The sequence below is a fragment of the Lissotriton vulgaris genome, chromosome 2_1, assembly GCF_964263255.1.
Source record: "Lissotriton vulgaris chromosome 2_1, aLisVul1.2, whole genome shotgun sequence".
In the NCBI taxonomy this organism is placed as follows: Eukaryota; Metazoa; Chordata; class Amphibia; order Caudata; family Salamandridae; genus Lissotriton; species Lissotriton vulgaris.
This window is the reverse complement of record NC_141687.1, coordinates 652,739,282-652,766,608: the sequence shown is the minus strand read 5'-3', so window position 1 is coordinate 652,766,608 and position 27,327 is coordinate 652,739,282.

Sequence of the window (27,327 nt, the reverse complement as noted above, 5' to 3'; positions counted from 1 at the left end):
CCCCTACAGGCCCAGCTTCCCGGTTCTTCTGTCTCTGCTGTTTCAGCTTCTGCTACTGTTGCTCAATCTGCCTTGGCCATGGCACCTCCTGTCCTTTCTTTTTCTTCGCCATCTGTGGCAACTACGACTGTTAGCATTCCTGCAACACGTATTGCTTCGGCATCCCTTTTGCCAGCTCTTACACCCATGACCCAGCCAGCAGCGACGTTAATGCCCACTACCTTTGTGATCGCTCCCACTGTGTTCCTCCATCCCCGACATTACAGAGTATTAGGACTCAGTACATGGCCTGGAGGATAGATACTGGACGAAATTTAAGGACTGATTAGGGCAAACATTGATACGATCAGACATGGGGGAGGCAGAGTGACAGGTAGTGGCTAATCAGGCTGCGTAGTGGGCCTGAAATCCCATTTATGGTGTGGAGGATGTGTGGAATGTGATGAAAGATTATGAGCCTTTTGTACAACAGCATGCCCTTAAACACATGTCGGCTACTTTGATTGGACTTTGGGAGCAGTGTTTCAATGATGCCGCACCGCAGATTACCTATGATATTAAGGATCATGTATACGTTGCTGATGTGGCGCCGGATCAAGTTTTTGGTAATGTTGCGACATTGGTTGCTTATCGGAGTAGGCTGCTTGAGTAGAGCCCGAACACGGTATCTCAGTTTCCGATGAGGGAGGTCCACCCCATATATCACCCTGAAATACCAGAGCAAAGGGATCAGCACGATGTTGTTACTAGACCAGGGGTAGCTGTTGGTTTTCAAGATCAGTGGGTTTACACTCCATGGAAAAGGAGTGAGGTTTTGTCCCTTAAGACTCAGTTACCTGACCCTAGGAAAAATCCTACTGCATATTACAAAGAATTGACTGAGGCCGTTTCTTCGACAGTAATGACGCTTGCGGATATTGAAATGTTCTTTGGTTTGTTGGTTCCGGTTGATATGTGGAGACAGGTACATGCACAGGATCACATTACAGAACTGGGTGGTACCTGGGATCAAATTAAAGTATGGGACCAGGAGAAGAAGCCTGGTGAGAAGCCTTAGGCAGAGATACTTGCTTTACCTGGCGGAATTATCACATATATGCATTCTCTGATTGGGACAAGCTATCGGCTTGCCGCCAGAAGAAAGATGAGAGTGTGTCTCATTTTTTCACCAGGTTTGAAAGTGTGTTTATGGATTATCTATTGAAGGTGGTGTGGGATTGTGTGTCAGCAGCATTGTTTCAAACTTGCTCCCAGAGATCGCGACACGATTACAGGCGTCCGAGAGTACCTGGTCCACCTTTTCTCCTTCTGTTATCTTGAATATGGCGCAGTATTATGAGCACAAGGAAAATGAGGATAAGGAGAAGATGGGGATAAAGCATAAAGATTTGAAGAAAAAGTTGTTGTTGCAACAGGCCTCTCGAGAGACTGATAGAGGACGTTGAGGAAACAGATTACTTGGAGCCTAACCAAGCTCGTTTCCTCCCGTCTCATTCGACCGAATCAGTTATTTTGGCAGTGATGGACACCCTAAGGGCTAAAGCTGACTCAGGAACCCCGCAAGCCCTGGTGCTCCTGGATTTATCGTCATTGTTCGACACGGTTGACCATACCATCTTATTGAACCGTGTCGAACAAGCTGGCATACGGGGCGCTGCCTCTCAGTGGTTAAAATCCTTCCTTATGGATAGAACTCAGGCAGTGCGTCTTAGGAACTTCACTGCCCCTAATCGCTCCACGTCCTGTGGGGTCCCACAGGGCTCCTCCCTGTCCCCACTATTATTCAACCGTTACATCAGGCCCCTGATTCACTCTCTCAAAACCAGGGGAATCACGGTCTTCAATTACGCAGACGATCTCCAGCTTGTATTTTCGCTGGAGTTCCTAGTGCTGCTACCAAATTCCAATCTACAATATGTCACATCAAGCACTGGATGGATACGAATCAATTAAAGCTCAACCCCGGTAAGACAGAGTTGGTGTTACCTGGGAAGAGTCCCATTCATTGGGGACCTCTTTTCTGGCCGGCCGAATTAGGTCCTTCCCCAGCTCCCTCGCCTTCGTGAAGAGTCTAGGGGTAACTATAGACTCTGATCTCTGAGAGGACAGGTGGGCAGCGTGGTCTCCACCAGTCTTTTTCAACTGCGCAAAATCAGAAAAATCTCACATTTACTATCTTATCCAGCCCTGGTCCAAGTGATCATCGCCCTGGTACTGTCACGTCTGGACTTCTCCAATTCACTGTACACTGGCCTTCCCCAGGGCCTGCTTAACCGCCTCCAAATGGTCCAGAACCAGGCAGCAATACTGCTCTTTAAACAGCCTAAGTGGCAATCGGCCAGGCATCTTTTGGTCAAACTACACTGGCTGCCCATAGAACATTGTGCCACTTTTAAGACAGGATGTATACTCTTTAAAACACTGCACTGTACGAGTCCAAAATGTTTGAAAAATCGGATCACCAAATATGCCCCCAAATGTAACCTCCGTTCTGCCCACCATCATCTCCGCACCACCCCTACCATCAAACTAAAAAGGCAGGGTGGACGCAGGTTTTCCTACTTGGCACCCAGGCTCTGGAATTCACTCCCATCCCCAATCAGGAACTGTGAGAACTTGCTATGCTTCAGAAGGGCCTTGAAGACATGGCTCTTTGTGCAACCTTACTAATCTTGGCCTGCCACATCAACATTCATCTGATCAGCACCATGAAACCTTTGGTGTCCGCGTGCTTTATAAATTCTTCCTAACATAACATAACATAACGTGATGGCATGGCCCGACAGCTTCCCCATACTAGCAGGAATGCTACGCCTAGAGGACCGAATCAGTATGCATACTGTAAGGAGGAGGGGCACTGGCCCTGTGCTTTTTCGGAAGGTGGCGGTCCCAAGAGGATGAAGGTCTCGTGGACGGGGTTGTTGAGATGGTGGCCAGGACGGGGCTCAGACCGTTGGGACATCTCAGGGATGAACTGATCAGAACTACTTTGATGACCCTCAGGGCAAACAGTATTATAATGATGACTACGATACGGATGAGGTGACTGGGATGTCTTACAGTTAGGACAGCCGGGGACAGGGCAAGGGACCAGTTTTGAAACCTATAGACTAGCGAGGTCCGTACTTTAGTGCGGATGTGCATGGTTTGACTAAGGAGTTTTTGGTGGATACAGGTGCAACAAACAGCTCTATTTCTCGTTGCTTGGTCCCTGGGGTGGCTCTGTCTCATCATAATGATGTTTCGGTAGGATTTTCTGGTGTACCGGTTGTGAGCCCCATTTCAAAACCTCTTGCATTGACTATTGGTCCTTTCAATGTGGATTCGCCATTCTTATTGACGTCTGATTGTGGAGAGAATTTGATGGGTTTGGACTTGTTGAAGAAATTGCCTGCTATGATTTACTGCTCCCCAGCCAGCATCTATATGACGATGGGACCTGATGTGGTGTGCGGTAAACAGTGTCTATCCCAAGATGCGCCCCTCCCTACTCAATTTAAAGGTGTGTCAACCACACTGTGGTCAACAGGGGACACGCATGAGGGTTTGTTGCAGATGTCGCCTGTTTCGATACGAGTCAAGGAAGGTGCTATTTTACCCCCTATCCCTCAGTATCAAATACTGCAGGCAGGTGAGCGAGCTTTGATACAAATTTTCAAGGCTTGATTGAGAAAGGAGTGGTTGAGGAGATGACTTCTGATGTTTGTAACAGCCCTATTCTGCCGATCCTCAAACGGACGCCTTCAGGTCCCTCTGAGTATCACGAAGATGTTTATGGTTTTGTGATTGATTTGATGAAGTTAACAAAAAAGTGATTCCTCAGTTTCCAGTGGTCCCTGACATAACAACTCTTGTGACGATGATTCCTTCTTCTGCCAAATTCTTTTCTGCATTTGACTTTAAAAAAGCATTCTTCAGTATTCCCATTCATCCTGATAGCAGATATCTATTCGAGTTCACCCTTGCCGGTAGAAGCTTTAGATTCTGTCACGCTCCTCAAGGCTATACAGAGAGCCCGAGTATCTATTTTTTATTTTTATTTAAGAAGTTTTATATAGCCCAGGCCTGACCCGAGGGTGTCGGAGGGCTTTACAACAGTTAAATTACAGAGAATCACAACAAAACAACAATTAGTAGTGCAGGTCGGTGGTGGGGAGATCTGTTTCGATGTTTTGGGGACAGGGGTCGAAGCAGTGCACTGCGTCTGCTTTCTCGCTAAGACTGTTCCTATCGGTACCCTAGGGAGAGGTCTAGCAACAGGGTTTTGAATTTTACAAATGAGGGAACAGTTCTGATGTGGGGGTGGGGGAATAGAGTTCCAGATTTTGGGCGCGCTCCCGGTGAAGGATCGTTTCGCAGTTTTTTGTATTCGAGTTTTCAGCAGGATGAGTAGGAGGGAGTTTGAGTTTCTGTGGTTCCTGGCCTGACCGGCTTTTTGGAGTTTGGCCACCAAATATTCGGGTTTGCTGGTGTGCAGGACTTTGTGTGTGAGGCAAGCTGTTCTGAAGCTAACCCACATTTCGACTGGGAGCCACTTGGGTTCTCTGAGTGCAGGAGACATATGATCGAATATCTTGATTCCGGTGACCATGCTAGCTGCCGCATTGAGAGTTATTTTGAGGGGAGCCAGATGTGATTTTGCTATTCCTGAGAGGACAGCATTCCCATAGTCCAGTCTTGACAACACCAATCCTTGGGTGGCCTGTTTGAGATCACTGGGCGGAATGAAAGGTTTTATTTTATTCAGTAGCTTTAGGTTAATGAAGGTGCTCTTAGCTGAGTTTTTGATGTATGTGATCATGTCCAGCTTTGGGTCAAGAGTGATTCCTAATGATTTGCCAGAGTCGGCCAGGGTGAGGTTGCCATTGAGCGCATCGATGGCTTTTAGCCATTCCACAATTTGGGGGTTCTCCTCTTCGTTCAAGATGAGGAGTAGTTCGGTTTTGTTGGGGTTTAATTTAAGGTGATTACATGACAGCCAGTGTTGCACATCTCTCAGTACGTCATTGAGTCTATGAATGTCTCTGATGGAACTGGTTTCCAAGTAGATCTGGGTGTCATTAGCATAAAGATGGAGGCGGATATTGGCTTTTTTGAGTAGTTTGGTGAGAGGTTCCATGTAGATGTTGAAGAGTTGCGGAGAGAGCACTGAGCCTTGAGGGACTCCCTCGTTGACTGGGTGAAGGTCGGATGTGAAGCTTTTGATTTTGATTTTTGGAGTGCGATTGTGTAGGAAGGAAGAGAACCATTGGGGGATCTATAGTCAGACATTGAAAGGTCAGCTGAATTCCTTGTCACTCCCTGCAGGTAATGTATTGCTTCAATATGTCAATAACTTGTTCATCACCTGGGATACAGAACAAGTTGCAGAGACAGGACAGTCAAATTGCTGCTACATTCAGCTCAACATGGCCATAAAGTATTCCTTTCCAAATTTCAGTATTGTCAACAGGAGGTCACCTGCTTAGGTCACCTACTGTTGAAAGAGGGTAGGAGATTGACCTCTGAGCGCATCAGTACCATTGTTAAAATGTCTGTCCTGCAAACTCAGAAAGATGTGCATGCTTTCATAGGTATCACTTCCTATTGCAGGCAGTGTATACCTGACTATTTGTTGCTTATTAAGCCCCTGCTTGCACTAACACTAAAGGGTGTGCATGAACCCCTGCCTTGGACACAATATAAGAAACAAAAGGTATCACCCCAGAACTAATGTATAACCGTGATCAACCAGATCAAGTGCATTTCCTACAGTGGTGGGAAGCACACAGATTTGTTAAAATACCCCTCACACACCAAAAGGGCCCTTGGTGTCATGCTTCATCATAGGGGTCTTCCTGCCCCACTGCGTGATGGGGCGTGCTACAACCTACGGCTGCGTTGGAGCACTGATTTTTTTTTTAAAACTATGTGTAGTGTACAAAAGTGAGTGGAAGGGTCAGGAGTGAGTGAAGGAGTGATAACAAGTTTGAAAAACACCTGGCCCTATTGGAAGAAAAAACATTAATATTCCATTGGGCTGTTGTTATTAAAAGTGGGGAATGAGGTGGAGACAGTGTGCCATTATGAGCAGTGTCTCCTATGTCGTCAACACATTTCGAAGTCCTCCCAAGGCTTCTTTGTCAGGACCAAAAAAGAATGATATCTCTTTTCTCCTTCCCCCTGTGTGTATATAGCTCCTTCCAATTACCATAAAGATCATCGGCTCTAGCCTAGGAGTGCATACTTGCCCCAAGTCAGAAGGGTCATTGACACAAAGGATATAGATCGGATAGATACCACCTTACAACAATTTGAGGATGCCATGAGGGTATTGAACCCTTTTGGGGCCCCATGTCTAATAGCCTTAACCTTCATTGGTTAACAAGGGATGTTGAAGGGGTTATTAATACAATAGCTGGTAGACTGACAAACATTACTGCTGAGCTTCAGGCTACGAGGATAGTTACCTTGCAGACATCGTACTTGCAGATAGGGGTTGGGCCTGTCGCTTCATTGATATTAGCTGTTGTGGGTACATACCCACCCACGCTCCTAATAAGTATGCTGCCATACAGAAATTGCATAGACTTTCATATGACATACACCAAGAAACTGGTACTTCGACTCTCTCTGGATGGTTCTGGGGTATGTTCATGTCCTGGGGTTGGAAGATCCTTATCTTTCTATCTGTGATTGCGGGTATTATCTTCACATGTTGTCTTTGCATACAATGCCTCCCGCCTTGCTGTACTGATTGTATAAGTGTTCTCACCCCTAAACCAAAAAAGCCAGCCACTGACACTAATGCTGCCATCATGTTGCAAAAAGATATTGCCAACATGATGCAGATTGACAAGGGCATTTTTGATTCCACATCATTTCTTGAGACTTCTATTCCCGATACTGCGTATCTGTTGCTCCAAGTGTTGATGTCCTTTACTTTTCAGAATGCTGCACCTCTTTCCCCTCATAGATGGTTTACCGAATGCTAAAAGGAAGGTCTGAGGAAATGAAAATGTTTTGATATTTTGTTTGTGCTTTGCTCTTGTGTTAAGCTAACATTTGCGGCACCATGTTATGTTCAGTCGCCATTTTGAATCAGGTTGTCAGCCATGAATTCCCAGACTCGAGAAGCAGGCTGTGGAAATATTTGTTTCTGTTGCGTCCACAAGAACTCCTTATGATCTGGATGATGCTCAAAGGGTCCACCTCCTGACATCCTCAACTATGACTAACAAACTCCAGAGTATTGAAGCAATCAGGCAAGGGATAGGGATTAGGGTAGGTGCAGCGAGGGAAAGGGAGACCTGTAATCAAAAAACGTACTATTCGTGAAATATACAATCCTGACTTCCCTTATATATTTTCACTAGTGAACCTCCCGTACCTGTCAAGAACATTCCCTGGCTGTAATGAATCTTTTCTGCCCAACAAGATACCTCTCTCACCGCAGGAGAAAATAATCACCCTTTCTCAGTCTCCCATAAAGCAAAAAGAAAAAATAAAGATCCTCTAGGAAACAGGAATGGAACAAAAATTCAAGGTTGTGAGGTAAGGATTATGCTTCGTCAGTACGGCAATCCATGCTTTCCCTCTGTCCTTTGGAACTCATAAAATGGAACACGATTCCAATGTGCACTGATCAAAATTAAACATAAATGTCACAATAACTGCAGTACCTCAATGATCCTAGGCACGGAGGACCTCGCAATTCCTCCAGATACTCCTCACCTCTACAATTAAAGTCCCACAGCCAGTAGACTACAGCAGTTTACTTTAAGGGGGGCAGTAAACCCACAGTTGTATGTTGCAGTGGAAAACTCCTCCCGTCGCAGCCTCAAAAAGGGGTAACGTTTTCCGAAATCTCACGCTCCTTCGAGCCATACGAATAAGGTACATCAACTTCCCCCACTGACCTCGGAACCCAGGGGAAAGTGGCTCGGACGGCGCGCACCAAGCCTTCCAGGCAAAACAAAAACAAGTCCGCAATCACAGAGTGCAGAGCAGCTGCCCTGCACCAGGAAACTTTTGGGTACCAAGAGAATCACGTACAACGCTCCATGCGTTGCACGTGACTTAAATGCCAGCATTCCCTCCCAGAAGGCCTTCTGGGAGATGTAGTTTAGTGTGCGTTTCTTACGCTTCACACACAGTAGGCGCTGCTTGTCAATGCCTGCAGTTTCTCCAAGGTTAGGCCTTGCTCTGCTAATGAATACACTGCTCTTATTAACTAATTCTTCTCACATAGGTAGACGCTTTCTCCCACTAACCTAGTCGTAGACACAAACAGAATGTCCTTGGTATGACGATAATGTGTGCCCGGCTTACTGTACTCCTTTGTTTTAGCTGCACCTGCTAGTAGATTTCCCTTATGGGAGGGACTTTCTTGGTTTAGAGCTGTACATAATTTATCTCTATGTGGGCTGAAGTCAGTCCCTCTGCAGCAATCCTAGGAGGCTGGTCAGACTGGACTCCGCTCGAGTGTACCTGAATAAAATATACTTGGTTTGTATTCTCTGCTGTTTGCCCGACTCTTCATTTGTATGGAAGGCTGAGAGGTGGTTGGTAATGACCAAGGTGGCCTTAATCGGGTCACTTCCATCAGCATCTAAAGTTACTTTGTGTAGAATCACGCATCCATAGTTTTCTATGGACACAGTTATTTGAAACCTTTGAAAAGTTATATTCTTATTACATGTATGTTGAATTTTTGTCATTTGGGTTTTGTTGAGTATAGATAAAGATAAATAATTTTTCTAAACTGGTGTAGTGTCCATTTGTGGTGTTATCACTGTACTACTGTTTGTTTTGAGTACAATACCAGTATTAAAACAGCCACCAAGATTGCCACATACTGGTACTTCACCCCAGTCCGCCTACACCGGAGCAATCCTGTGCATAAACCCGAGTGCCGGAGTGGCTTCAGTTCCCCTGGTACCTTACTGCACTTGCTATGGATGTGCCCAAAACTTACCGCTTACTCAACACAATTATTAGATGAGGTAGACACTCACCTCAGCAAACGGCTTCCGCTATTTCCTGCCTACAAAATTCTGGTGTTGCCTGATGCTCTCACCTTCCCTCTCAAATTCCGTAGAGGAAGACAGATCGGATTGGCCTTGGGAGCAGCCTTACAGAACATCCGACACACTGGGGGACAAGACATGAGAGCCCCCATTTTCACCATACTCCATTGTGCAGGGGTTCCTAGAGGGGAGAGGGGATTTGGGAAATGTTCTGCTTCCTCATATCTGTATTATAGATGGTGAGCGCTCTGAGCTCACGGTTACGCTATATTTTTCTGTACTGAAAATCAATAAAGGAAATTAACCTTTAAAGTCAGCCATGGGTCCAGGACCTGGAGGGCACCTCTTTGGGATCAGTACTGGAAAGTCCATTTGCAATAGGTCAGCTGGGCAGTTGCAGGTTGGCCTCTGAAGCATTTTGTGTCTCTGTAGCTCACACTGGAGGTCAGCCAACTGACGACTGGAGTCACTCTGGGTAGCCTGGGATGAAAGCAAGCAGGTTTAATATTCCTTTTCAGACAGCAAGGTAGTCCTTTGAGAAGCAGGACAGTCCTCTGGCAGCAGGGCAGTCATCTGTAACTTCCAATGCCCAGGAGTGTTCTGATATGTGGCTCAGGAAGTCCAATATTTATACCTGTTGTCAGACTCTGTGTGAAGAAATCCCTGGCCTAGTCCCAACACTAGCTCTGGAACACTTTTCCCCTTTCCCTGGCCAAAGTTTCAAAGTGCCAGGGGTGACAAAAGGCAGGGAAGGCCTGGTGTCAAGTTCATTTGTTTGTGCTATAGGCGAAACCCTTTGAAATGTAAGCAAGACTGGTTACAGATCCTCCCCCAGCCATCCTGCCAGGATGGCCCATCCTGTCCACAATTGAGCCTTTTTTCTCACTGTCTGGAAGCCATACACAAACATCAACAGCAAAGTCATGTGACCCAGGACACTAGCAGAAAGGCATAGTTGGCTGGGACAAGAACATGCCAACTACTAAAATAGACATTTTCAGAATTGTGACTTGAAATCCAACTTTATCATCCAAGAAAAATGTAAAATTACAATGAATTTATGTGTAAATAGCATATCTCTTCTGCTCTAAATCTAAAGTTGGCACTCATTAAAAGTAATAAGATCACCCAATGTTAGTATATTGGAGAGACAGGCCTTTCAACAGTGAGAAATGACTTTAACAGTTTTCAGCACTCCTTGGACATGTAAAACTTAACCATGTGTCCTACTTTTTAAAACCTATGCACTAAGCTCTGTGAGCCTTTCAAACAACCCTAGGGATGACTTATAAGTATTAAGAAGGAACATTAAGGCCACGTTAAAATAGCAGTTTAAAACTGCACTACGGGCTGCAGCAGCAAGCATGAGACATGTTTTAAAAGGCTTTTTTAGTGGGTGACACAAGGAGTGCTGCTACCAACTAGTAGCATTAAATTTTCAGGCCGTGGGCACATTTAGTACCATAAATGTAACAAACATAAATGCCAATTATACCATGTTTTAGAGTCAGCGCACACACTTTACCAGTAGTAAGCAGGGTAAAGGGCACAGAGTCTTAATGCCAACAAAAACTGGTTCAGCAACTGAAAGGAAAAAGATGGGGGTGTGCCTCAAGGGGTAGTTATGGAAGAAGAACGGTGTGATATAGTTGTTAATGATGAGACATTGTTATAGTTTATGAAGATATTGAATGAAAATATAATATAAATACTATGCTAGTGAACAATGTAAAAATGTTTGGTTCACTAAGAAGTTCATTGTCTAAAGTAGGCAGTTTCATTTTTAGGGGTTTTAGGCTAATCCTTCTGGAAAAGGTTAAAAAACACAATTGTTGAATTCAGTTCCGGCCGTCAGGACTAACGGAAGAGAGGTCGCAAAGGAGGGTCACAGGGGGTGTCACGGGGAGTCAATTTAATTTTTTTATTTATTTATTTTAATGCGTTTTCATATAGCGCGGACTTTACCCGAAGGTGTCAGAGCGCTTCATAATAGGAACAGTAATGATACATGAGAAGAAGATTACAAGTGAGCATGTTACAAAAGCAAACGTTATTGTGCATGTATCAAGAGCAGAGTACAAGATGTAGCAAACGATACGTTACAAGAGGAAAAAGTGACGTGTGCATGTTACAAAAGCGTACAAAGTACAAGTAGAGGTATAAAACTGCAAAAAATGGCAGACACTCAAAATACAAGAATAAACATTATGTTACATGAGGCAATGGTGACAATTGTGCATGTATCAAAACTAAACAAAATACAAGAGGTAGAAAACGATACATTACAAGAGAAAAGTGACATGTGCATGTTACGAAAGCGTACAAAATACAAGTAGAAGTATAATACTGCAATAAATGGCAGATACTCAAACCACAAGAACACACTGGGAAGGAACTTCTATAGTCATGGAGATCAGAATCTCCTATAATGGAAGGACTTCCTTCAGATAATAGAAAGGGTGTGAATTAAATTTGAAAGTGTCTTTGAAGGAGGAGAACTTTGAGGTCAGTTTTAAAGGCATGGGAAGAGGTGGTGGTCCGGAGCTGAGGCGTAAGTGAATTCCAGATTCTCTCCGTGTTGCCTGAAAAGGATGGGGCCATCGATCTTTCCTTCTTGAAAGTAGGAGGTTCAAGCGAAAAAAAATTCCGCATTACGTGATGGTCTAGAGCCTCCAGAGAGTTTCAGTTTATTTGCCAGGTAGCGAGAAGAGGAGGAGTGCAAGGCTTTGTGGGTGATACAGGCAGTCTTGTAGATAGATCTTGCCTCAATGGGAAGCCAAAGGAGGGTGGATAAAATGGGTGTGATGTGGTCGCTTCGTATGGCAGCGTGGACCTGAATTGGGTGACGTCCCCTAGTCACAGCAAATGCCCCTTTGCTGGGTTGTGAAATTCCAAAACTGAAATAATATCCTGTTCGATTTTTCAGAGGTTAAGTTATTCAAAATGTTTTATTCAACCATTAGGTATCAACCTTAGTTCATAGTAAATTGTGAATTCATGACAAGAAATAATCCATTATTTAATCCCAAAGTATCATCCAATGCATTTCGGCTCATAAAGAGCCTTCATCAGGGACTGGATTCTGTAAATCAAATATATCATACATGAGGATATGGAAATAACTCAAAGTTACACATTTCATATATCGACATATCGTAAATAGCGATCCAAACATTGTAGAAATCCCGTGTTATTGCCAAAAGATTACCTTATACTCCCCAGTGGAATGGAATAAATCACCAAGATGTGCTTCTAATAATCGACGATAGTGTCTCAATGAAAACAGTGAACATCCGATTTTAAAAGGAATGGTGAAGTTAACCAACATTCGTTCAGAAAGAAAGCTTATAACAGTGAGTTGAAAAGAAGAGTCAAAACCAAATTATTTAAAAGGCTACGTTAATGAGGGTGTTACAAACGGTTAACGACGTAATCCATAGTGCGTAAGGTAAAAAGATCGTGAACGCGAAACATCGCTTCTGGTTATCCTAAAAAGAATTATTAGTAGTTTCACTTATGTAAATGGACTTCAAAGATCTCGCATCTTATACGATGACCGTGCTCCGTTCTCCTGCAATATGTGTATCGCTAAACGCCGTGGTGTTATGGGTGTAGCTAGATATAGAGATAGGACTGATAAATCTCAATATAGGTGGCGGCCATCTTAAGATATGTTAGTATTAGGAAGGTGGAGTGTGGAAGATCATACTAAAAATTACTCATGCAGGAGATATAAGTGAAATTAAGTAGGTAATGAATGAGGTCATGCTACATATTTAAGGATCGACCTCAAATCAGAGAATGCGGGCAAGTACGTTTCAACAAGAAAGTTCAGAGGAACAATAAAGTTATTCCCCATAGTGAAAAAAAAATCAAAAGACAGCAATTCTAGAGTCTTAGACCAGAAATATATACAGGTGAATTCTGTCTTAAAAAATGGGTTATCATTAGTAAATTCCAAAATAAAAGTCTAAAAAAATTGGCAAAGGTGCGAAGCTTATATGTTAATCAAGTCTTCACAGATAGCAATTGTATTCCACCCGATCATTCATTCCGGTCGGTTTCAAAGTTTCCAATCTAAAAATCCAATAGTTTTCATGTTGTAAAAGTCTTTTGTTGTTGTCAACGCCCTCCTTTTTCAGCACGATTTCCAATATAGTACATCTCAATTGGCTAATGTTATGTCTGGCTTCACGAAAATCCGTAGCAACCATGGATTTCAAAGACAGGGTGCGAATGTTTGATTTATGTTCATTAGGTCTGATTTTCATTTTCCTTTCGGTCTTACCAAAGTACCCCTGGCCGCAGGGACATTTGAGTCAATATATAACATTCGATGAGTCACACGTGGCTGTTAATCGTAATTTGATTTTATATCCCTTACTAGGATGTGTCACAAAATTCCCTCTGATGATGTTATTACAATGGTTACAGTTATAACAGGGTAATGTCCCTTGAAATATCTCATTTGTCGGTAACGCTACTGGTTTCAGTAAACTTCCAAGGTTCCTTGCTCTCTGGTAAGCAAATAAGGGCATCTCATGAAATATATTATTGAAATCAGGTTCTTGTGATAGAATCACCCAATGTCTCCTTATGATATTTTTGAACAACCCAGCAAAGGGGCATTTGCTGTGACTAGGGGACGTCACCCAATTCAGGGGCACGCTGCTTACTCATATTTTCAAGCACTCATAACGGAGAGTGCACTCTATAGCACGCGACAATTGATTACATTTTATGAACACTGAGTGCAAGTGGGATCACATAAGTTACTCGCTTCTTTTGGCCCCATATATGAAACGAGCTGCTGAATGGAGAACAGATTTAAGGGGGGACAGGTGGGATTTGGGGAGGTCAGTAGGAAGAGAATTGCAGTAGTCCTGTCTGGAGAGAACCAGTGATTGGACCAGGGTTTTAAGGTCTTGCTCCGGAAAGAAGCGACGAATCCCCCAAAGAAGGCACAGTTGGTATCGAGCAGACTTTGCAATGGAATTGATGTGGGAGAGTAGATTGAGTTTTTTGTCAAGTATGACACCAAGGGATTTTGCGCTGTCGACAATGATGGGTTTATTGTTAAGTAGATTCATCTGATCCATCCATGATTGAACCGGGGAGACGAAAGTGAGGAGGAGAGGAGGAGGAATTCAGTTTTGGAGGGATTCAAAATCAGTTGATGAGTTAACATCCAGTTTTGAATGGAATAGAGCTTAGGATGGAGATATCTTGAGTGAAGGCCACCTTAAGGTAGATTTGAGTGTCGTCCGCATAGAGATGATAGTAGATTCCGGATTTACTTAGGAAATTTCCCAATGGTTCAAATTAGAGATTGAACAATGTGGGTGCAAGTATAGAGCCTTGAGGAACACCTTGACCTACCGACAAAGGAGATGAAAGACTGTTCGCTATTTTGATAATTTGGGATCTATCAGAGAGGAAGGAAGCAAACCATCCTCTCCTTCCTTTGACAGGAACAGGAAGCAGGCAGCCTCCCTCCCCTCAGCCAATTACAAAACTGCAATGGCAATGTTGCGATTGGTCTGGACGCCGACCAGCCAGGCACCTATGGGAGGCCATTTTCTCCATGCCTACATGGGGAAAAGGGAGTGTGCACAGGACTGGTTTGGTCCGCCCCAGAGGGCCAACCAAACAGTCAGCGCCCTCAGCAGTGGGCAAGCCATTCCTCTCCTGCATTAGAGCAACCCGCCCAACCACCCGCCTGCCCCCAATCAAACCCTTCTGCTTTCTCGCAGTGCGTGAAGCAGAAACATAACATTTTATTTTTTCCATTTTATGTTTCTGCACCTCGCACTGCGAGAAAGCAGTGGGGTAACACTCCTCCACCCTAGTGAAGGAGCCACCCCTGGTTGAATTTAACTTACTAAGGGCATTTGTTTATTGAAGAAAACTAAGGAATGTTTGAGAATTTATATTTGGGGGCTAGGAATAGATCAGGAGATGGAAAAAACAGTGAGAGAGAAAAACAAGTGTTGTAAAAGTGTGAACGCTTCCCATGAGTTGTAGAGATTGACCATCAAATCTTTTGGATGAAAGAGACCTTCATATATTAGGATATGTATTGGGGGAGAATGAAACAATGCATATTGTTGCTGGTGTTGTTTTATTTTCTTGATGGTCAGAAATTAAGTGTGTGTCTGACAGAACCACCAGTACTGTCATAAACTTCTTGAAAGATAATTTTGAAAGGAAAGGGTTTCTGGACACATTCTTTTTTTTGTGTGTCCTATTTTTTTTATTGTTGAAAGATAGGTATACAACAGGATTGCAAATGCAAGTATACAACAGTATGTCAAACATTCTTTTTATTTTACAGAGTTTTATATAGCGTAAACTTGACCAGAAGGTATCGGGTATGAGAGCGCTTTACATAGCACCAGTTGCGTTACATGAGGACATACACTGTTGTTAGGCATGGGGAGATTAAGTGATATGCCCAGAATCACAGGATGTTCAGTGTCATTGCCGAGTCTCGAACCGGTTCCCCAGATTCGAGATCATCTGCACTAGCCATTAGGCCAACTCGTCGCCCCAACATATTTGGAAGGCTATAGTTACGGATTCATTATTAACTAACCATGCCATGGTGTAGACTTCACTTCAAAGTAAATGATGTAATTTGTATGTGATAGAAGCATTTAGCACAAGACATGTGTGCTGTATCACCCAGTAACTAATGTAATTGTAGAAAGTTATAGTTACACTGTAAAGGAAGAAACACACATGAAAATGAGCAATGGAAACAATTGTGTAGGATTTCTAAAAAAGAAGATTGTGGCATTGAGATGAACTCCTCATCCTGCCACAGGAGTGACACCTTTTGAAATAGCGGAAAGCCAATACCAGGGTTAGTTCGGGTGGATGAGTTGGACTAAAGAGCTGAGTAGTGTGAGTTATATATTAGACAATTTGGAAACGATTCTATTTAAGAGAAAAGCCCAGCCGGCAATGTTCGACTCTTTCCGCCTCTGGCGTAAAGAATCCAAACAGAAAGAAATTAAGCAAATGAAGAAAGATAAGAAAGAACAGAATATGACGATCTTGCAGGCTGCCCAACAGTTTAAAAATGACGAAGCTGATCAGATGGTTGAGGTTTCGGAAAGACAGCATCGTATGGCAATAGATAGATGTTATCCTGTGTTACCTACTGTCTCAAAGAGTAAGGGTTCTGACGAAGATCCTTTCGTGTCCCATCTCTTGAAGTTACCTCCACCTTATGTGTTAGGCGCTAATGCACCTCCATTACAACCTATTGTTAATCCAGCTGTTCTGGTTCCTGCACAGTTGCTTCTTCCTGTGATTCCACCTCCACCCCCTTTGCCACCGACTTCTGTACCCCAAACTCCTGTGCCTCAGTGTTCTTTACCTTCTTTTGATACTGCTTCTTCTCCTGTTTTACAGAATACGTTGTCTCCTGTTCTAGTGTCAGATTTCCCTACAGCTCGACACCGTTTAGCTGAAACTGTTTCTGGCCTTTTGTCGCCTCTTCTTGGATCTCTCTTCTTTTCTCCTGCTTCTTCTCGAAGACAATCTCGTAGCCAGATCCCAGATTTGGAAGAACGGACTAAGTTAGATTCTCTTGCTCGTAATTGGATCACGAGTAGTTTACAGTATAGTGTGCGTGATATTTTAGACACCTTTCTGTAATGGAACGCGCCTACGCAGAGGTATGTCTTTAATACTATGTGCAACACTCTTATCAAAGGGTGGGAAGATATGGATTTGGATTCACCTCCTCAGGGTTTATTTGAAATACGGGATCAATTTGATAAGGGACTTATTGTGGGTCCTGATGTAGAGTCTGCTGTTCAGAAGCTTGTTACTTTCCGATCTTCCTTCTTCTCTCAAACTTCTCTTGAGCCTGATCCTGCGGTTCGTTGTAAAATGGCACAATATCCTATGCGAGAAGTTCCTCCAAAATGGAGAGAGGCAGACCCAAACGCTAATCCAGCTGTCCCCGCTCATTTTCAGTGCATATGGGTACATGATCCTTGGAAAAGATCAGAAGTGTTGGCACTTAAGCAGTCCTTAACGGACCCTCGTAAGAATCCTGCTGGGTATTATAAAGAATTGTCTCAGACTGTTAATGCATGTATTATGAATTTGGCAGATATTGATTTACTTATGGGAAATGTAGTCCCATAAGCTTTATGGGCTAAAATTCGTAGACAAGACCATGATCAAGCTTTAGGTGGTACTTGGGCTGTTATTACGGCCGCAGACGCAGGACAAGTAGGTGGTGCCAAACCTGACGATCTGATTACGGAGTTGCCCGGTAGAATAATAGATCTTATGAAAACGATGATGCCTGCTGTACGCGTTAACTGGGATAAGTTAGCAGCGTGCAAACAAAAGATTGATGAAAGTGTCTCCGATTTCTTTACTCGTTTTGAAGACTTTCATCGACCATAGTGGTCAAGATATGAGTACTGAAGGTGGACAGCGATTATTTGTAGATAAATTCGTTTTTAATTTACTTCTAGAATTATCGCATAAATTGAAACAATCTGAGAGTGCACGGGCTGTTTCTTCGACTGCCCAGATATTAGCTACTGCTCAATATTATGAGAATAGGGATAAGGAAGATAAGGAGAAAGTGGAGAAGAAAACTAAAGAATTAAAAACGAAGGTTCTTCTGCAACAGGCTTATCCTCCTCGTTCTACTCAGCCGCAATTTCAACAGCCCCCACAGTTTCAGAAGCTGTTGCAAAAACCTGAATCTCCAGCTCCGCGATTTCAATTGTGTCCTAATCTATGCGCCTACTGTAAAGAGGAAGGTCATTTTAAGATTAGCTGTCCGATTCTGTTGCAGAGTTATGGAGGATATCAGCCACGGGGTCGTGGATTTTCTCGGTCGGTGTCCAGAGGTAGAGGGCGCGGTGCGTCGTCTCAGGACCGACGTCCCTCTCCCCCTCAGGACTCTGCAAATTATTTTGACCAGCGGAATTCTCAGTCTGCACAATATTACAATGACGATTATTACGCAGATGGTGAGAATGCTGACTTCCTCACATGCTAGGACAGCCATAGACAGAGTAAGGGAGTCGTATCAGTTCCAGTGGATCAGGATGGACCTTATGTTAATGTTGTAGCATTGGGTGTTACAGAACCATTTCATTTGGATACTGGTGCAATGAGAAGTTCTATTATGCATTCTAAACTCCCTGGGGCACCTTTGTCTGGCTTAACAAATTTTTCTGTGGGATTCTCTGGCGCCCCAGTTCGCAGCCCTGTTTCTTGTCCTTTGCCTATTTCCATTGGTCCGTACGATTTGGAAGCTCCACTTCTTTTGATGACGGGTTGCGGAGAGAATTTGTTGGGTTTGGATTTATTGAAACGTCTGCATGCCACGTTGTATTGCTCACCCTTTGTTGTACATCTTACTTTAGGTGCTAAGTTTACTTCTCCGATGTTTGTATCTAAAGACCAACTGCCACTCGAACTGCGTTAACTTCCTGCTACGCTTTGGGCTGCGGGTCCGAATGATGTTGGTTTGCTTCAAATTCCACCTTACGTGATTACTGTGAAGCCTGATGTTAAGTTACCACAAATTCCACAATACAACATCTCTAACGATGGTGAGAGAGCTTTGTTGGCTATTGTTTATGACTTGGGTCAGAAGGGCGTGGTGGAGGAGACCAGAGGAAATGTTTGTAACAGTCCTGTTCTGCCTGTTTTAAAGCGTACTGATCCTTCTCAGCCCCTGTGTATCGTTTTGTGATAGATCTCCAAGAGGTCAACAAAATTGTTGTCCCTCAGTTTCCTGTTGTTCCAGATATCACTGCTTTGCTTACTATGATTCCTGCTTCGACAGCTTGGTTTTCGGTTATTGATCTCAAAAATGCTTTCTTTAGCATTCCCATTGCTGAGGAAAGTAGAGATCTCTTTGGTTTCTCTCTCGGAGGCCGAAGTTTCCGATTTAAGCGTGCACCTCAAGGCTATTGTGAGAGTCCCTCCATCTATAGTCAAGCTTTGAAGTCTCAGCTTGACACTTTTTCTTTGCCATCAGGTGCTACCCTTATCCAATATGTGGATGATTTGTTAGTTGCTGTCGATTCGGAAGATGTCTGTAAGAATGCGACTGTGTCACTTCTGCGACATTTGTCTTATTTACACCACAAAGTATTGCTTTCTAAGTTACAATATTGCCGCCAAGAGGTTACCTATTTAGGTCATCTCTTCTCGAAAGAGGGAAGGCGATTGACCCCAGAACGTATCCAAGCGATTGCACAAATGTCTGTACCATCCATACAAAGAGAGGTGTGTGCTTTCTTAGGCATTACCTCTTATTGTAGACAGTGGATTCGAACTTTTCCCTACTAGCTAAACCCTTGTTGGCACTCACTCTGAAAGATACGCCCCAACTTTTTCCTTAGACTGATGAATGTCAAAAGAGTTTTTCAGATTTACGTACTGCTTAGTGTTTGGCTCCTGTGTTGGGTACTCCAGATTACAGTAAACCTTTTACACTCTATGTTCATGAAAGAGAAGGTTGTGCACTATCAGTCTTGACACAGCAATTCGGAGGTAAACAAAGGCCATGTGCCGATTTCTCTGCTACATTAGATCCAGTTGCTAAAGCATTACCCAGTTGTCTTAGAGCAACAGCAGCAGCAGCAGCGTCAATCTGCTGGATTGGTGTTGGATCATACTCTTAATGTTATGGTGCCACACGCAGTAGATACTCTCTTGAACAGGACAAAAACTCAGCACTTAACGTTTGTCTGGATATGAGTTGACACTTTTAGCTAGTCACATACATATCAGGAGATGTAATGTTCTGAATCCAGCAACATTGTTGCCTATTTTAGATGAGAAAAATGTACAAGATCAGCATGATTGTTTTCTTCGTACGGAAGAAGAAACTAAAGGTCGAGTTGATTTGATAGATACACCACTTACGGATCCGGATGGGATCCTGTGGGTAGATGGGTCTTGTTTCAAGCTTCCTAATGGCGAGACGACAGCAGCTTATGCTGTTACAACTCTACATACGATAGTAGAAACTGCACGCATTTCACAGCATTCAGCGCAAGCTGCAGAATTGATTGCGTTGACGAGAGCATGTGTGTTGGCGAAAAGAAAGAGAGTGACTGTCTACACAGATAGTCAATACGTGTTTGCCGTTGCCCATAGCTTTGGCCGTTTGTGGAAAGAAAGAGGATTCTTTACATCCCACTGCACTAAAATACAGCATGGTCAGTTGGTGACTGACCTTCTTGAATCACTTGCTTTGCCTACTCAAATAGCGATTGTGAAGTGTAGTGCGCATAAAAAGATTACTGATGACCTGGGGCAAGGAAATGCATTTGCGGGTGAAATAGCGAGGGAAACGGCACAAAATGTTGAAAGTCGCATGTATGGTACAGGACCGGCAAGTTGGGTCCCAGATGCTGGTATGTGTGAAGACACAGTAGAAAGTGTGAAAATGATTCAGAAGGAAGCAACTGAGAAAGAATTGAGTAAGTGGAGAGAAAGTACGAGAATGTTGGATACGATGGAATGTTAGACGGAATTGTCAGAGCATCAGCGATGGTTGTTACCAGATGCGTATGTATTACCTGTGGTCACTATGGCTCATGGACCAGCCCATATTAATGCAAGGGGTATACGTAAACTCCTAGCTCCAGTATGGCAGAATGAAAATATTCCTAAATGTACAGAGAATGTAGTAAAGCATTGTATTGTTTGCTTGATGCATAATCCAGGAAAGGGAGCTCCAACTCCAGCAGGCCACTTGCTCCCCCTACGTATCCTTTTGAAGTATCTACAAATAGATTACATCCATATGGAACGTTTCAACAATCTTAAGTGACAATGGGAGTGAATTTGTAGGTCAGATTATGCAGAAAGTGTGTGTGGGTCTTGGAATTAGACTGAAATTTCATGCCGCAAACCACCCTTAGTCATCGGGTTTGGTAGAGTGTTACAATGGCACTCTCAAACTTAAGTTAGCAAAGATTCAGACTAGTACAGGCCTTTCCTGGCCTGATGCCTTGCCTTTAGCACTTCTCTCAACAAGAACGACTGAACATTCTCGTTTGGGGCTTAGCCCATATGAGATTGTTTTCGGACGCCTAGCCAATGTCTGGGGAGTCCCTCGCCGCAAAAAGTATTCGGACATTCCGTATCCATTGTTGGTTGATTATTTGCACGACCTCACCACTAAATTGCGTGTTATTCATCAACAGGTCCAAAACGCTTTGCCGGAGGCCTCCTCAGATCCAGGACACTCCATCCAACCCGGAGACTGGGTGTGTCTGAAGAATTTCCAGAGGAAAAAGAATCTGGAACCTCGTTGGGGGCCGAGACAATTTCTACTGACGACCCGTACAGCAGTGAAAGTCGTTGGTAAAAGAAACTGGATTCACGGCGTGCACTGTAAAAGGGTACCCTTGCCTTTGCCTTATGACCAGTGGGTCCGAGAAGGCGTTGGTGATAGTGAATGTGAGAAGGTACCCAGATTTAAACCTTTCAGCAGTGCACGCCTGGATTGGACCAGTTCTGAGAAAGAGGACAACAATGTTTTGCAGGAAGCTGTACCTCCACACCTACGACTAAACACGTCGGATCCAGAAACTTTGTTCAAGGACCAGACGATACCTGGCAAGACACGATACAACCTGAGAGAAAGGTTGCCTAAAGACAATTAAACTCTGTGCTTTATAATTTTGCCTTTGTTAAAAAGAGAAACATTCCTTTTCCATTATCCATCAAGTTGCGGTCACGGTAGGAGTCTTAGACTGTGACCTGAATAGTGACTAGGTCAACAGGACTTGCAGTGTCATAGGACGGCTAACAATCACAGCCAAGTGATTAAGGAAGATTATCGAGAGCAACGCCTTTAGAGTAATGGATAGCGCAGGAAAAGAGAATGATGTTAAGATAATGAAAAGAAATCATTATAAGAAATTATTATTCAGTCGTTGTGGCATTATGTATTTCAGTATGTTTATGCAGTTTATTAGCATGTGTAGGATGGCTCATACACAGTATGTAGCCGACACCTGTTCCTACTACTTCTTTGATTTCCTCTACTACTATTTCTCCCCATAAATTTTACGCACTCCCAGACCATGAACAGATGAGAAGGATGGAATATTTCAACAATTCATTTATCCAATTGTTACATCAGCATGAATTGGTTGTTAATACTACTGATTGTTGGGTTTGTGGGCTCATAACACATAACACAGAGAGAGGGATGCCGTATTTAGTCCTAGCATTTACGTATGAAGATTCTGCTTGGGCTTATCTGGCTATGTTTTCTAATGCATACCAGAACCTACTCCGATATCCTCCTGGTGGGTCCTATATTAGTGGAGTGGATTTCAGTCACAGCTCTTTGATAAAGGAAATAGGGACCATGGCAAAAATTGCTGATATTATTAAAATTCCCAAGGATGAGAAGAGAGCATATGATGGATGGAACGTGACTCGGTATGTCACTAGTCTCATTGACAAGGTTAACAGAAGAGATTTGCACCAATTTGGGTTTTACCCCAGAGAGGTAATCTGTGTTTACAAATAAATGGCCAGAATACCAAAATTAAGCAAGAAAGGAGTCATTGTTCTCACATATATGTCTATACACCCTTGACTCCTTCACCGTTAGTGCCATCTCAAGTTACATACTTTATTTGTCACGACAAAGCTTATACATGGCTTCCCACACATTTCTCGGGAACATGTTATATAGCTTTTCTTCTTCCTCCAACATATACTGCTCCTGCAGATCACCATAGAAAGAGATTTGGTAGAGGGGTTATTGACGCGGAAGACAGAGCCGGGCAAGAGGGAGGAGATTTTCTGAAAGGGTTTCTTCCTTTTTGGGGTCCAATGGTAAATAGTAGAAACATCAGACGCCTAGTTCATGTGGTCGATGCTACCATAAATGTAACTTCTAGAGCATTGAATAATTTGACAGCTGAACTTCAGGCGGATCGCCTTATGACTTTGCAGAACCGAATGGTTCTAGACATTGTCCTTGCAGATAGAGGAGGAGTCTGTAAACTGATTGGGTCCAGTTGTTGCGTTTACGTTCCGGATAATGCCCCTACAGTATACCAAGCCATTTCTAAGCTACATGTCATCTCCGAGTCCATTCATCAGGACACTGGAGACTGGTCTGTGATGGGATGGTTTTGGGGACTACTGTCCACCTGGGGATGGAAAGTGTTAACTTTCCTTGGAGCAATTCTAGCAATTATCTTTTCTTGTTGTCTTTGTTTACAGTGTGGTCCAGCTATCTACGGACTTTGTGTGTTTCTAAGCCCGTAACGCAAGAAACAGAGAACATTAGAATGATGTTGCAGCAACACCTCAATGACCTCATGACCATCGATATCGACTCAGACTAACATGAGTTTTTTTGTGCTTTGCCTGAGTATGGCAAAAGGAGGGTCTGAGGTTACGTGGTTTTCGACTTCCTTTCGTATCTAGCCGCCATTTTGTGTTTAACCGTCATTTTGTGTTGCCTCACTCAGGCAGCACGGCGGACGTGGTGAACGCGATGTTTTTGCCTTTTCAGCTGCTACGTGTCTCTCCCGTTAAAGAGTAACTCCTGTCCATGTTTATGAAACCGATGTCAGGGTCTCCCGAGTTTTGTAAATCCATGTCTAGACTGATTAATCCATGTCTTACTCCACTGTTTGGGTCCCACCATTCTTCTCATCTCTATCTTGTTTAACTGACCTTCGATATTCTCTTTGTGTGTTCTCCTGTTACATAGACTGTCCTTTGAAGCATTCAAACATGTTCTACCACCTGCAAATTGAATTACGGGCACTAGTGTTGATTAACTTGAGGGGAGGAGAGCACACAGGGTCTGAAAGGAGGGTGTGTTTTAGACATTCGATAGCTTGTTTTCAAACTATTCCTATTTGTCAGTTTTGTATGTTTTGGGAGCCGGCATTGTAAACTTGTATAGTATAATAGACTGTCCGCCACGGAATGAAGTGGCAGTCTCCTGATAACTTACCAGTTGGTGTACTTACAGGATCACTGTGCTTAGCTGCAGCTAATAAATCTGCTTTTCTATGCCTAACAGAGTGTCACGTGTCTCTGTCTGTCAAAGCAGGTGAACCCGGAGATCTTAGGCGTGCCCTGCGCTGCCTGGCCCATAAGGTCAGGTTCTCCACAAGGCAGGGAGAAACATCTGGCGATATTAATAGAGGAAATATAATACTCAACGAAAATGTCTGGCAGAGAAGACTACCTAATAATGGCATGGAGAGCAGACAGAAATTCATTGATTGATGAATTTAAAGTAAGAAAAAGACACATGCTTATCTTGAGGACTTTATTTTGAGGTGTCTCGAGTTAGTGCGTATTTTCTAGTGTTCTTGTTTATAAAACTCTCTAGTATGTTTTTTTTGTTTGTTTTATGTATTTGTATCATGGTCTCTAAATTGATTTTATTGTGAGAAGAAAGTTTTGTGCCATCTAAGCTAGAAGGATAATGTGTGACCGTCTATCATTAAATTTAATGTCACCGGATAATAAGAGACAGTTGAGACCAGGAGATGCATGGATGGGTTAAGTGGTTAGGAAGCTGTTCAAAATTAAAAGAAATAGGCAAGCCTTCAATGTGTCTGATGTACATTACGTCTTCCCCAGTAAGGATGTCAGGGGCTTTGGTCAGTGCTTTAAATGGGTTAAAATAAGTGCAGGTACTCATTAAAATAGAGGTGTGGCAAGTGAGGGGCGCTAGGGCCGGGGATAGGCGCAAAATATCGTCATACATAATGACTTCTGTAACCGTTGCAGCACATATTAAAACACAAGAGAAATGCGTTTACTTCAAAAAAACACATGAACTCATTACACAAAATGAAATTCATGATGGCACTGTCACCCGAATGGTCACTGCGCACCTGATTGACAGTGCAGGGTCTGTCTAGAGAACCTGTCCTGTTAATCACAGCGTGACACAAGGCCTCTCATCCCCCTGCAGTATGGGGACATTCAAATGGGCGCTGCTGGAATCTTCACCAGAAACTCTGCAAAAGGCTTCTTCAGCTGAGTTAACTACAAGCTCCTCCGAAGCAGAGCAGCCTCTGCTCTGCACTGGAGGAGAAACCTAACCTGAGCCTGCGTGCCATGGATAAGGGCACTGGTACTCTACCAGGCTACAGAGAAGTGCTGGTACTCAGTACCGGTGAGTACCGGCCCATTTAAAGCACTGGCTTTGGTTGGTTTGTTTTTCCTGTGTTGTCTTCAGATGGCTCATTTTTTCCCTGAGAGATCTTGAGGGTACTAAGAAATTGACTGTTTTGAGGATCGTGATTTGTGTGGAGCATTGAGGCCCACGTGTTTTTTCATGCGACTGTTATCTACATCATAGACTATGTACACATCTGCTCTATGACGAAGGCAGTGGGATAGCCTGATTAGTGCGTCTTGGAGTGACTCCATGGGGAGTGAAAGGGTAAATGGAGGAAGGGATGACAAGATAATTGTCTAGTCCGGGGTTATCAAAGACTTTCATTACATTGAGGGTGAGATAATTATGATGAAGGTGATGGTGTTGTCTTTGGAGTGTGTAGGCTTGGGGATATGTTTCTTGATGTACATGGTGTTGAGAGAACAATGTGTTTTCGTTATCTTTGTGGTTGTATACTAGAGGAGGCTGTTACCGCCAAAGAATGTGAAATGGGTATTCTGCAAATACACAGATGTGAGAAGTCAGTGATTTCTTTTGTGAAGTTCTTGCTGTGCCTAGGGGTTCTGTGCTTCAAGTTGAAGATGGGTATCTTGGATTATGGCAAGGGCGGCTCCTCCGTGATGGTGGAGGCGCGTTTCCCCACTCATCAGAGTCCGTCACAGAAAAATAAAATGATAATAAAACAATATAATTAATTTTTTTCTGTGACAGGCTGGCTTGCCTGTGTGGGGCGGGACGGGCCAGGGCATGAAAGGGAGGAGTGGTGGGCACATAGAAGTGCGCATGTAAGTTTGGCCAGCCATCTTAGGCTGGCCAAACAGACATGCGCACTTCTATTTCCTCCAACCCAGCTGTGTTTACAGCCGGGTGGCGGAAAAGCGGAGTTCTCCCAGGCAGTGTCTGAGTGGCAGACCAGGCCGCTCAGACCAATCATGGTGATGCTCTCATATTTTATTTTATTTCTTTATTTTGAAGGTTTTAAATAGCGCTAACAAGACTCTTGCGAGTATCAGAGCCCTTTACAGGTCTTAAGTAGAAGGCAAAATATAGTATATAAAGACACACAGTGTCAGGACCCACAGATCTCAGGTAGCTTCAATCATCCATGGAGAGCGCAATTGTAGGAGACTTAGATCAGCAGGAGGTTCTTGGTCCGAGTTAACACGGAACCGGCATTTTAGAGGGACCGCCGGTTGCGAACACGGGTTAGCGGTCTAGTCGTCAAGAGAATCGTCACCCGAGTTCAGGTGAGGCACTCGCTGGATTCGAGCTGTGCACTTCACCGCGGTTCTTACCTGAGGAGGAAGCGTGTTTTGGACTCCGGAGTATTTCAGTCAGAATTTGTTTTCTTGGAAGCGTTAGGCAAGTGTATTCGTCTCGCTAACGCAGAGTCAAGAGAAGTAGTTGCCAGATGGGTGTTTTCCACGAAGTTCGTCATCTTGAAGGACGTTTTCCAAAGAAGTCGGCAGTCGGTTATCTGTGAAGAGATAACGATAAAACCAGAGCTAAGTCACGTATTCGCAAATAATGCTACAGCATCACATAGAATAATTTGATACACTTACCTTGTATTCAACGAAATAACTCGCATAGAAATACTTTCTTGAAAAGGTTGAACAGAAATACTGGATTCATTCTAGAGGAAAGAAAAGAGAAGCAAGGCATCAGTGATTTGATATGAACTAGAATAACTAAACTAAAAAAGAATAAGGAAGAAAAGCATACACAAGAGAGCAGAGAAAATACAGTTCAGCTTGATAATTAATTAAGTGAGTAACGGAAATATTAAGAGACTATAAAAGGGGTCAAGGTGTAGCTAACAGCGTGATAACAACTGTTAATTGTATGCGCAGATATCAGGCAGAACGAGGAGGAAAAAAGAGTAACTAGGAAGAAGACTAACACACACGTCAAAAAATTATAAGTGAGTACAGAAAGCATCAGAGAATAATAAGTGTCAGGAGGTCTTGTGTTAAGAGTGAATTAATTAATGTTATTTTAAATGCGCAGACTTGAAAACCTAGAGAAGAGAGAAGAACATAGAAAGACAAGGAGTGCATCACTGTTCCACTGTGAAGACTTAACAGAGGCTACACATGATGAAAACCAGTCTAATGTAAACTAGAGGAGAGAGGC